The following is a 13922-nucleotide window of genomic DNA, read 5'->3' as shown; positions in this document are numbered from 1 at the left end:
TAACATATTTATACAACTATGAACATAGATAAGCATAAAGTTTTGACTGTACGATCAGTAAATTTCTGTGTGTTCCACAAGTGGCACGGAAGATGTCTGGACGAAACTCAATTTCTCTCCAGATTGCTTGCAACATCGTTGAAGTAACTGTCTCAATAACACCACGCATCTTCTCGGAAAGCAGTTCCACAGTTATCACTTCTGTTGCATAGATCATGTCATTAGCATACCCCACACGAATAATCCAGGAAAGTAATGGTAAACAAACCGAAGTATCCAGGGATTTGAACCACCTCTCTCAATCCACTTTTTCTGGAAATTCCTCATTTTCCGCGCTGCCAGTGTCAAAGTGCTATATCCTGTTGAAACAGCAGGTTTGAGTGTCGATGTTTTATCTAAGGAATACAAAATTTTGTAACATATTAAAATATGTGAAACCAGCGCAAGTAAAAATGACCCAATGACTTCATCCGCCATTAATCCACACCACACGTTGACCTTGGGGCTATCGTGTTGATACTCCACGACCTCTAGAGGATGTATATTACCCCATATTCGCATGTTGTTTCTATGGCCATACCGCTTAGATGAAATGTTGCCTCATCAGAAATGAGAATCTTGGTTAAAATTCCGTTGTCGATCTCGATGCACTCAAGAAGGTCTACGGCAAATGTTTGTTTTCGTTCGCCATCGGATTTCAAGTTATGTAAGACTTGTAATTTGTATGCATAAAGCTTAAGATGCTTGTGAAGCCCATCGTGGATTGTGGGGTTTGGAAGAGCAAGCTCACATGACCCCATATAAATAGATTTATTAAAACTTCTAGCAAATGCATCTATATAATATGTTGGACGCTTCTCTGATTTTGTGATCGGTCACGACTATGCCTTTTTGGGATAGATCATATCTTTAGAAACGCTACTCGCGTAAGTCTCTTGGTATCGGGAGAATCTCTTTAATACTCTGGATGGAACCGCCTTTGAACTGGAATAATGGATCCCAGTTTTACGTACCATCACCTGCTTTTTCAGCATTGGTTGCCATTTTCACTTTTCACCATCACCACTTTTAAAATTTCTATAATTAAGATAAAAGGTACCACCTAACAAACTCTTCTTGCATGTTTATTATGAGTACTTGAAATTAAGACGTTTCAATTTGTACACCCTGTATTATTGAAAAGCAAACATGTTGGTTACCCATATAGTGTTCAGTATAAAATTTTCTAATGTTCTAATCTACATTGCAATATGGTTATTCTTATTGATCGTCAGTTGAATAAACTTTTAAATATGCTATCATTGTACAATTGTATATGTTAAGATCTTATTTTTATTGCAAGATATAAATTACAATTTTTGTAAATACTTATATTATCTAATTGTATTTTTTGTGTACATATGATTAGCATTAGTTGTAGTTATATGACCTAAGGCTATTAATTCATGTACTGATGTATATAATGAAATAAATTATTTTAATAATAGTTAAAAGCTATTCTTATTAAATATTCACATATAACATATTGTTAATGGTCAAAATTTTGCTCATATTTCAATCTATACTATACGAAAATACTGAATCAAAACTTTCGTTTCATTTTTAGTTTACTTTCCTCTTCATTCGGTACTCTAGTAAAAAATTGTCATGTAGCTGGAAACTGAAGTCTTAATGAGAAACATAAAACGCAAATTTGCTTCGACTGTTGACTGGAATCGAATTCCTGAATATTCGTAATGGGAGAAGGAAAAATACTTCTCAAACAAGCTCTCATAGAAAGAAAAGAAACTTCATTAAATAGTCTATACAAAGAACAAGTGCAACATTTGCATTTTACCACTACAACTAGTGAGTATCAGTCTCCGACTATTAATATGGGAAACTACTGCTTGGGCAAAATTAACCAAACTTACCACTCGGATTGCTGTGCATACTATTTCAAGTTCTCCCCGAAGTTCTGTCAGCTTATTCTGGTCCCATGCGGTACTCTACATCTTTAAGTACCCATGACAACTAAAACTCAAGAGAACGTGGGGCAAGAGTGTCTCTGGGGAAGGGACAGTGAGTCTCATAAACCTTGTATAGGAAATGACATAGATCCAGGTTAAAAGCAGAGGCGTTACCTGGGGAGGACATGGGCCTAAGTTTGAGAAACACGCGATTTTTAATAAATTGTATACTAATATGCTAATAAAAAACGCGAATCTCTTATGTCAGAGGACGATCTCCACTCCACTCCCCCAGTGGCAAAATCTGAAATGACGCTGCTAGTTCGAAGTAATGAAGAAGGAAAGAGGAATGAATGTTACACTTGTTGCTAAGTAGTAGTCTTTGTTACATTTTGTATTCACATTAAAGTTGTGTCTAAAGAAATAAGAGTAAAGGTGTTGTGTTACCCCCTGTAATTTAACAGTTCTATTTCGTTTTCTTTTTTATTCACGAGAAAACTAAATACATGGAAGTTTGCTGGAATCGTAATACTGTAAATTATGGATTCGACAAAATATGAAATAATAGGGTCGACAAAGTAGATTACTTTCAAATATCCAGGATTAATGTTAACAGACCAAAACTATATCCACTAAGAATATAAATGTTGACTGAAAGCAGGAAATCCGTTTTATTATTCAGTTCAGTATCTTTTGTCGTCCCGAATCTGTCGACGAATTTGAACTTAAAATATATAAAATGATAATCACGTCTGTTGTCATGTATGGTTGCGAAATATGGTTGCTTACTCTGAGGGAAGAACGTAGACTGAAAGTAATTGAGAACACGATCCTGAGACGAATACCTGTATTCGCATTCAAAAGGAACAGGAATGGGGAATGGCGGAAACTTCACAACGACAAGATTTATATCACTTACCAAACATTGTTAGAGTTATCAAGTCTATAAGGTTCAGGTAGGCAGGTCATATAACCAGAATGAAAGAAAAGTAGGAATGTTTTCAATGATTTAGCTGGAAATCCAATCTAAAAACGATCAATAGAAAGACTTAGGCGCAGATGGGGGACAATATTAAGATGGATCTCGCAGAAACAGAAATACAGAATAGAAACTGGAACCAGTTCACAAAGGACAGAAATCAAACAGAAGTTGGAGAGCTTTCTATCCTTCACTCCTAACTGTTAATCCAAAATATTTCTTACTTTCATACTTTCTTTGCTTTTTCCTAAATACTTATGTATCTATGTTGTGTTACTGTGCAAAATTAGTACCTCGAAACTGTTAAGTGTTGCAAATTACGCACTATTGACAAATAACGAAATCAATGAATCTTTGCTTTCTCACAGCGATGAAGGATATAGCTTCGAAACTGCTACAAAGAACTTGTGAACAATGTCAGTCTTTTTTGTTGCGTGTTTGAGTAGATATTCTGCCAAATATCCCATGAAGTGTTCCGTATTCTTGCCCTACGTGGAGAGGTCATTATGAATGGCTCTCCATATATTCATGAAAGGTGAATTTCTCTTAGCACTCTTACTGCCTGAAAAAGTGTTTCTTAAGAGTTGTATTAATGAGTGAGATTCACCTTACGAAGATTGAGTATAAATGCAATGTGTGAATTTAGACCCTATAACATAAAAATTATAGTGCATAGAACACGAACCAACTTAAAAACACAAAACAACATACGCTAGGTGGCAACTAAAAAGAACGGACGCTATATTACCGAGTCAATAGAAAGACCTGTGCCGTAACATGGGGATACGTCAGTAGGGAGCAGATGCGGTAGCGATGGTGGGTATACGCATAAATGAGGAGAGTGGAAATATTTTATATGGCATGAAAACGTATGCTTTGCTTGTGGCAGAGCTTTGTGACATTGGCAGTCTTGGGGCGAAGCTACTTTGTGGGGAAGGGGGAGGAGGCAGAAATTCTTTCTCTTGCTTTCCTCAGGAATTATCAATAGATAGTTTTCGACATCGAAACATTCCTCTTCAGGGATAATACTACTTATGCACTGATAACTAGTCACCTGTTCTACTTTCTCTACTCAGACTTCTGTAGTTGTCTCAGATTCCATCATTTCAGCCTCCACTGCTTTAATCTGTTTCGTATTTATTTCCATTTCACATTCTTCACAACTCTCCTTCATATTTTCTAACACAATATCAACTTTCAATTCGAATTCCGCAACAACAAGCATATCATCTGCAAAGTAAATACTTTCTACCTCCTATCAAAACAACCTTTTACTTACTCTGACATATCACGCAATACTTTCTTCAACAACTTTTCCAATTGCAATATTCTATGTCGTATCTTATATTATTCTGGCTCTTTAACTCTTGGTTCTCATGCAAGTTTCTTTCGATTTAATATGTCCATTTTCCCCCCAAGTATTTTTTTTAAAATAACTCCATGAGAATCGTTCAGTTCAAGTAGTTAATAAAATCTTCTGAATCAACTAATATTACATACAAACCTTGAAAGATATCGTATATTTCTTGAAGGAAATTAATTAGAAATCTAATGTCATTTATATTCTAAATCAAAACTTATTTCTTCAATTTCTCAATTTGCTCATCCAAACAAGCTATTTAATACTCAAAGATCAATTTTAGCTGCATGTGTTGTAAGCAAAATCTCTACTTAGTCTTCACAACTTTTCGTATATCTATTGCAGCTAATGGAACTATAACTCTGCCTGAAAGAGTTGTGGTGAATCTTTCTTATTTTATAACAAATTGAGAATTTTCCCCCTTTCTTTTACGCTCTTAGTAAATTCTTTATATGCAGTGCCGGCTCTTGAGGGAGGTTATATTAAAACTAAACTTTTGTTGCTTCAAACTAAAGGAATGAAACTTACCAAATATTGTAACTTTTGTATACAAGAGTTAATTCATTAGGTTAAGTTTTCTACTCTTAGTTTCAAACAATAAAAATTTAATTTTTTGTAATGTGACCTTCAATAGAGCTGTAGTACTATTGAAATAATATTATGAAGAAGAAGAAGAAAATTCCTGTTCATATATTTTTTTTTTTACATCGTTTTCATATTTAATATGTGAAATCTACAGTTGATTCTTCTTTCATATGAAAACCTCAAACTTAGTTTCACTTTTTTAAGTTTAACGTCCCACGATTAATCTCCAAGACTAAGTGAGACGGTGAGTTAATAATGAATAAAATGGTGGTATAAAGAAATTGGGAGGAAACGGACAAATCCCAAGAAAACTCATGCACACGGTGTTTGTCCACCACAAAGTCTACTTAGCGCGGCGGATCAAACCAGAGATTCCAGCATGAGACGTCGATGTTCTACCACTTAACCTCCTCGGCCCTTTATTTTCATTCTTCGTTTCTATATTAGTCATAGTTAGTGGCGGCTCGTGCTTTGAATTTTAGGGGGTGCACAATATATTACCTCGTTTTTGCATCATCATCATTATTATTATTATTATTATTATTATTATTAATAATAATAATAATAATAATAATAATAATAATAATAATAATAATAATAATAATAATAATAATAATAATAATAATAATAATAATAGTTAGTATAAATAATAATAGTGATTTCTTCATGGTATACTTCTAACATGCAATAGAGAAGCTCATTTTGTATGATTTTTGACGTAACCTTAAAATTTGTTGCGTTTTTAATGACTTGAGAGCGCTCTTAAGTTCAGCGCTGAAATTAACTAATTAGTTCCCCCAAAAACTTATCCTTTTTTCTAGAATTTTCGGCTTTTGACCCCATGGCCCCCCTGTATTTAAAAAAAAAATATCATGAATACCACAAAAAAATTAGAGACCCTAGACAAAGAAATATTTTTACGTCATGTCTCTATGCACAATAGAAGTTATGCTATACGCTTTTGTTTTATACACTATAGACTATTAAAAATCATTTTAATGGCCCGCGGAATCGCGAAGCATACTGGGTGTTGCCAGTGGTATCAGGAGGGTTAAAATCTCATCCCTTTCCCCCATTAATCCTCTTTTTCTAAAAACTGCTCTCCAATTCTCTCGTTCACCCACACACATATAAAAAAGAAAATATTCTCTGTATGCTGCGAAAATTCTACTCATTCAAACACGAGGTATTAACTACTGACACCCTCAATCTGACTGCACTCTTCACGGGGTCGCCTTTACTGTTTCCATAGCTGCCTTGACCTTACTTGGTTGACAGAATCAATAGTTATGACCACTTGGCAATCTCGCATTTAGGCAAGGCGCAAGGTTTTTTTCTCCTCTGTGTACGACTTCGAGGAGCGGACCATATCCCTTCAGGCGAGAACCGTGTCAACCAATATTGCAGGGGGAAAGACGGTGGAGAATTTCCAGTTCCGAAGCGTTTTGTTTTGGAAAAGTTGTTTTTGTTGGTAGACTTGCTTGCAAAAGATCTGCAAACATATAGATTCTTGTGAGACATTATAAGGATCATCACACGTCGCAAGCCTCGCAGTAGCCCAGCTGGGGAGTTTGTCAAGCTCCCAAGCAGAAAGCTATTAGCCAGCCCGTTTCAAACGCACTTCTTTAAGGAAAGATGGTGTTGGCAATAAAACGAAAAGTGATTTAGCATAAATAAAAAATGAAAATATTGGAAGGGGATTTGTACAAACATGCAAACATTAAGTGAAACCGCCACTGGTTATAGTAGTTCTCTCTTGCACTCTTTCTACTTTCACTTAATTTACTTTCATGTATCAATAACATGCAAATTTCCCTATCGTTTCGATTTCCATTTTTCATAGGCTTTCTGTCATCAGTAAGTTCTGTCGGCAAAAATTTAACAATTTCAATCTTCATCCTATTTGTTGTCCCTAAACTATCACTTCTCAAAATAAGGATTGATATCACCATTATGTAAAATTATGAACGCATCGATTTTCATCCGTGTGATTTTTTCCTAAAAATTAAAGACACTGTATATTGTACAAGTTATGCCAAACTCATTCGATCGGAATCAAAGTTGGCAAATTTTTAGGGAAAACAGAACTTGACCTGCTATATAAGCATGGAAAATACTATGATGTGCAACCTTTGGGTTCTCAAGTTAAAGGTGCGTCATATTTTCAAAAGTTAAAAAAAAAAAATCATAAACCGAACTCATTTGATCGGAATCAAACTTGACATGGTGTTAGAACTTATCCTAATATATAAGCACGTGAAATATTGTGAAGGTTTACGGTTCTCAGGTTATTTGCAGTCAAATTTTGCATCACATTTTCGGAAAGAAAGAAAAAATACTACATATGAAATCTGTTCAAAAAGTATCAAACCTTTCGTTGGCAAAAATATATTTATTGATTTGAAAATCCAAAACACTAATCCTCTTCAAAGTAGTCTCCTTGGTAATGCATACACTTCTCCCAACACTCCCGCTATTGTTGGAAACACTTCTGGAACGCAGTTTTTGGAATGATGAGTAACCGTGCCGTTGCATTTCGCATAGTATCTTCTCTTGACTTAAATCAGGTCCCTTTTAGTGGCATTTTCAACTTGGGAAATAGCCAAAAGTCACACAAAGCCATGTCGGTGAGTAGGAAGTCTGAGGACACACAGGAATGTTGTGTTTGGTTATGAAATCCTGAATCAAATTTCGTGGACACTCTCCTCGTGATAAAATTCTCGTTCAAAATTGAATGTACCGAACTGATTGAGTGGTGTCTGCTTGGGTATCACCAAGTTTTTGGCAAAGTTTTATGCAATATCGCTGCTCTAGTTTTTCTGTCATTTCTGTCTGTTAACAAAAAAAAAAAAAAAAAAAAAAAAAAAAACTGAAATCTGACGATCGCTAACTACACATTTTGACTAGTAGGCCGACTGCCAGCGACTGATGCTTTCTGTAGGCGTAAAACATTCACGACTGCGCATGAATGTCTTCTCTCCAACTACACCGAAGAAAGTCTCGCACTCTTCATTGGTTTACGTGGGAAAAAATAACATTCGATACTTTTGAAACACACCTCGTATGTACGTCATCCGATCGAGATCAGATTAGGCATCGAGATAGAACTTGACCTGGTGTATAATCTGAAATATTATGTTGTCCAGGCTTTCGGTTCCCAAGTTATGAGCTGTTAAATTTTTCATCATACGTTCGAGAACGAAAACCCATACATCGAAGTCATCCGATCGGGAACAAATTTGATATAGTGGTAGAAATTGACTTTTTTTTTTTTTTTTTTTTTTTTTTACGCGTGAAATATGTTGTCCAGGTTTTCAGTTCCCGAGTTAATGCACAATAAAATTATAAATCGACTCACTTCACATAACTTTTTTTTCTTAGTCGCTTCCGACTAGCTCTCGCTCAAAGGGTACCACCCTTTATATCGGGAAGTGGAGTGAAGGAGTGATGGGGATTAGGAAAGTGTGGATGGATACTGTTAGATTTATTAAACTTTATCTCAACATTATGTTGTACATAAATATATTGGGAGGGCATTTACTAAACAGATCAGTAAATCATGTAATATGGGAAGGGGTGAACATTATGGCCGTTAACCATAATCATATGTTAAGGTGGATGGGAATGAATGGAAATGAGGTGCACTAGACGTTACAACAACTGGTGTTGTTAGCAAAACAGATGTGTGTTATCTTCCGATCCGGGGGCAACTCCGGATCTGATGTAGACAGGGGAAGTTCAGTTAAAGAAGAGGACTACTTTGCATAAGATGGAATAATGCAAGGTGATGCCGTGTCAGTGATATAGTCTGTGATAAAAGATGGTCAGGACTGTCAGGTGGTAAGGAGAAGTGGTAAAGTGTAAAGAGGAGCGAAAGAGGAGTATGACGGAGAAGGACATAGGACGGATGTAAAAAGTGATGCATCGTGTCTAGAAGTAGGGGACGATGAGTTTGAAAACGAGTTGAAATGTAGCAGAGGTGTAAGGTTTCAAGGTAATAGAGTATGTGGGGAAATGGGGTGCGATCGTATAGTTCATGCGTTTGGCTGGGAAGGTGGATACGGAAAGCTAAGCAGAGGGCGTGTGGTTGAAGAATTGGAAGTCTAGTAGAAAATGAGAGAGATGCGACAATCCAGGCGGTAAAACCGAAGGTGAGAACTAGGCGGAGAGAAACTTTGTAGGTGGTTAAGAGTGTGTGTGTTCAACCCCCACGTAGTAACAGTGATACGGCGTAAAAGGTTGAGGCGATTGTAGGCTTTGGTGCAGATGGACTTGAGATGTGCAGTCCATTTAAGATGTCTGTCAAAGACAATCCCTAAATAAGTGACAGTGTTTTGAGGCTGAAGAGGAACACTGTCGACATGAACATGGAAGTTAGGAGTGTTTCGATACACGTAAGAGCGTTTGTTTGGTGGAAGAAAGATGATGGTTTGTGTTTTAGCAGCATTTAGGGTCAGTCGCCAGCGTTTGCATCATGAGAGAAATGTGTCAATAGTAATCTGCAGAGTTCGATTTATCCCTTGGATAGTGTTGCTATGGCGAGAAAGGCTGTGTCATCTGCAAATTGATATAAACTGATATTCCCAGGCAAAGGAGGAAAGTCGGCCTCATATAACAGATATAATAACGGACATAATGAGGAATCTTGAGGGACAGCAGTATGCAGAAATATAGGATGTGAGAGGTGATTGTTGATAGATTTACTAAGGCGGCAAGAGAGAAAGTGACAGATAAAACGGATATAATACAAAGGAAGGCGGAAAAGAAGTTTATATGTAAGACGAAGATACCACACCTTATCAAAAGCCTTTTCCAAATCGAATAAGACAAGGCATGAAAGTTTGGATGTGTTGAACTATATTGTGATATGAGTGGTGAGGCGCATAAGCTGATCATTGATACTATACGAAGGTCGAAAGCATGCTTGCGGAAGAGGAAGAAGATTATTAGCAGAAAGATAACGATGTAGACGTGTGACAAGAATACGTTCCAGAATTTTGCTGAACAGACGATAAGCTGAATAGGCCGATAAGAAGAGACGCATGTAGAGGTTTGGTTGGTTTCGGAAACATGAGAGTGATCGATGATTTGCAGTGAGTCGGAATGAAGACTGTGCTTAAAGTAAATGTGTAAATAACTGCAAGTAAATGGAGGACAACATAGGGAGTCTATTTGATATGTCAGTAAGAAATACGATCAGTACCTGGAGCCGACTGATGTTTTCTGGCGACTGTGCTGTGGATATCTTCGACCGTAATAGGAGCAGTGAGATAACTGTTTGCAGGTAAATGGTGATTGGAATTGGGTTGAAGATCGGGTGAAGAAAGATTGATATTTTCTGCTGGATGACGGCGTAGAGATGGATCAGGTAAAAGAGGAGTGAAAATGCCTTGAAGATAATCAGCAAAGGTGTTTGCTTCAGCAGTATCGTCAGTGAGAGGTTCACCTTCATCTAAGAGAGGAAATAGTATACGAGATGATCATCCAGTGAGTTGGTGGAATCGCTTCCAGTACTTTGTAGAATGGGTGGTGGTAGAAAGATCATTGCAGGTAGCGATCCAACGACAGCGTTTATAAGCAACAAGATAGCTATTGACAGTGCGTTGATACTTACTGGGGAAGCGGAGAGACTCAAGGTTACCAGTGCGAGTGATTCTCGATAATGTGATCGGGAACGGTTAATAAGTGTAAGATACTGAGGAGGAAGAGCGGTTTGTAAGCATGAGCGGTGTGAAGCGGAATATTTTGGGCAAAGGCAATGTGGATGGCAGGAGTAATAGTATCTAATGTGACACAAAGGTCTTCTTCTGTTTCGGGTTCCTGGACATTTTCTAACTAATATTGAAGTAAGATGCGGTAATCGTTTCAGTCGGCTTTGTCAAACATGGGATAAGAGCGAGGAGCTGGAGGAAGAGTGTGAGTAGCATAATGTGGAGTGGTGATGGTCAGAAGTATTGGCACATGGTCACTGCCGAGAGGATACAGGACATCTAGCCTGCAGCGAATTTGTAGATTGAGAGAAGTGATAACAACAACCGGCGTTGTATTACTACAAGGTCAAGTAGGCTTGGGTAATGGATGAAAGTGGCCGGAAGTATGCGTTATAAGTTAGTTGCGGAAATCCTGTTGCTGACGGTGACTGCGACTGTGAAAATTCAAATCAGCTAGAATTATATAAATGTGATAGTTATATGAAATGTTTTGAATAAACTGATATGGAAGAGGATGTCTAGGAATAATGTAAATGGTTGCAACTGTGATGTTGAATTGTTTGAAATATAAAGTAGTAACTAGATGTTCGGGTAAGGTGTATGGAAAGACTAGTTCAGTGAAAAGGAAGAGATGGAGAAAATCCTATAGCGACCCCACCACTTGCCCTCCTGCTGGTGTCAGGTTATCATGTCGAAGCATGGTTTAATTTGGCAGGTGTATATAAGTGCGGCCCGTAAGATGCGTCTCGTTTAAAACGAAACACGCAAGATGTTTTTCGAAAAGAATCTGTTCAAATAAGATTTTATGTTGAGGTAGAGAACGAATGTTCTAAAAGAGAAAGGTAATGTCCACAATGATGATAAGATACAAGATGATGTGGGATCTTAAACTTCTGTTTGCAACGGATCTGAATGAAAGTAAACAATTTGGCCAGAGTAAGTAGCTGTGAAGTTGATGTTAAGTTTGGCTTTGGCAGCGTGTTGGATTTTGCAGATGGTATGGTTGCGTAGTATGGCGCATGAATATTTTGTAGCGTAACAGTGAGAAACGACAAGAATTGGGTAATTGTGATTGGCTGACAAATATCCTGAGGGACAGATGTAGTTTGGCTAACATGCTGTTATAATGGCACTGTAAATTCAAGTTTGAATGGATCGGCTGTAGGTTTAGCCTTTTATTTGTAACTATAAGTAGCATGTCCAGTTTCATTATAGGTGGATCATTTAGGAATTTGTTAGTGCAATTCCGGGTGTTGTGAGGGTCAGTGCAGAATCCACATTTAAGTTGGTTTGGATATGAGCCAGTCGGATGATCGTCATATACTTGACATTTTTCACAGTGCATAAGAAGTGGAGCAGGAGAACGAGAAGGCTCGAAATGATGACGCATGTCCTTTGCGATAGGTGAAGGCTCCATTTGATAGAAGAGAGTCGATGGTGTCGTGTGAATTGGTTAAAACACGAACCATATAAGGTTTCTTCGAGTTTTTTTAATACGAATACATTTGATGATAGAAGGTCCATCAGGCTGGAGTTCCGGACTGATTTCTTTGTCTGTAAAGTACGAGCCAGCACTTTGGATGACAACAGACAAAGCAGGTTGTTTGCGTGGTGGAGGTAGTTGCTTGGCTGGTTGAGCGTAGAGTTTCGAAATAGAAGCGTTTTTACCAAAGATTTCATAGGAATAAGTATTGCGAATTGTGGATGCGAATTTATCGTCTGGCGTTTTAATAATGATGCCTTTCTGGGTGTAAATGATTTGTGCAACACTCGTCCGTGGCATGTATTTGGTGATGCGATGATACAGTTTCTTGAGATCGAGATACAGACGAACATAATTCGTGAACAGAAATGAATGAAGAGTTGGTTTTACAGAAGTGAATGCAGAAGATTCAGCGTCCATGCGATTGAATGAGTCTGATGCAGTGGAAGATTCGCTGAGAGTGTGATGGCGCTTTGGTTGAGGTGACTGAGGCTGATTCTGATGAACATCACCACGTGTGGTGCGTTTGGAGCTCATCCTTTGCTTGTCAGGAGATGGAGTCGGAACGGAGGGGCCCAAGGAGATTTTAGAAGAAGCGTGAGGTTCAGTAGCTATGATAATGAAAACAAAATAGCACAATGAAAACAAAATAGCTAATAAGGTATGGTAAGCAGGTAGAAGCCATCCATTTGGATAGTGGTTTAGGTGGAGAGATGCCCCAGTGTAACCTTATAGGCAGCCTACTATACTGTAGTCTACGCTGTACTAGATAAGTCTCGTAACTGTTGCACTGTAGATTTCTTAAGGCAAATCCCAGGATCGAGGACAGGTTTTATTAAAAATACACAATAGGTAGACTATTGTGGTTGCCGCTAGTTTGATCGCTTGCAACCAAACGTATCCGTAATAGAAATCTAATAAATATCGTTTACATAGCAATTAAAGCTAATTTTTGTACAGAAAGAATAATACTCAAAAGAAAAACATTTCTTACGACTACTAGTGTTTCACTTGTCTAATTTCTATTTCCACGTAATTTTTTTTCCGTTTTTTTAACAACTAAAAAAAGTTATTTTCCAATGTAAGGGATGCAGGAAATCAAAGCAGAAAATGCTTATATAGTAAACAGATGTGAAGAACAAATCAGTGATTCCAACCTGTGTGAATAATCCCATTTTGTGGGAGTTTTTAACGTTGATTTCTTGGAAAGGGATAGAGAAAATTTTCGTCGAAATTGGAGGCATATGTGGAATTTTTTTTTAATTCATCAATGACAATAAAATTTTCTGTGGACAAGAAGTAATCTCATGGGTAAACTTCGGATCGATATACACTAAAAAACGGTAAAATATGCATGCAAACATGCGAAAAAAAATCACGAAAATATGCAGTAAAAATATGCAAATATGCACTAAAAAGGGTAAATATGCACCAATCAAAAGCTAAAGTTAAATGAGGAATTTTATTATCTTTTGAGAAACAAGTTGGATTATTTGAACTACATATAGACCTACTCGGTGCGTAACTATAATACATTCATGCTACAATACACAACTGTAGATTTCGGTGTTTTCTGGCAAAAACCTGAATTTATGCCAAACCTGTATTGCCATGGCCTGTATGTAATTTCAAAACATTACTGTACATTGAAAAAATGTTCTTCCGTGTCACGGGTCGTTAAAAGACAGTATTTCAAAGAAGCAGTGTTACTTGCCGATAAATTAGAAATTCGTGCGAGTTTTTCCCAGGAACAATATTAAAATTAACAAGAACTTTATGCCAGGATTTTTCCCGTCGGTTGACTGTGCGTTTTGAAGAAATACTTGTCCGATTAGTCTTGGTGGCGTGTTTCGTT

Source organism: Thermobia domestica, chromosome 3, assembly GCF_964235325.1.
Source record: "Thermobia domestica chromosome 3, izTheDome1.hap1.1, whole genome shotgun sequence".
Taxonomy (NCBI): domain Eukaryota; kingdom Metazoa; phylum Arthropoda; class Insecta; order Zygentoma; family Lepismatidae; genus Thermobia; species Thermobia domestica.
This window is presented reverse-complemented; position numbering follows the sequence as displayed.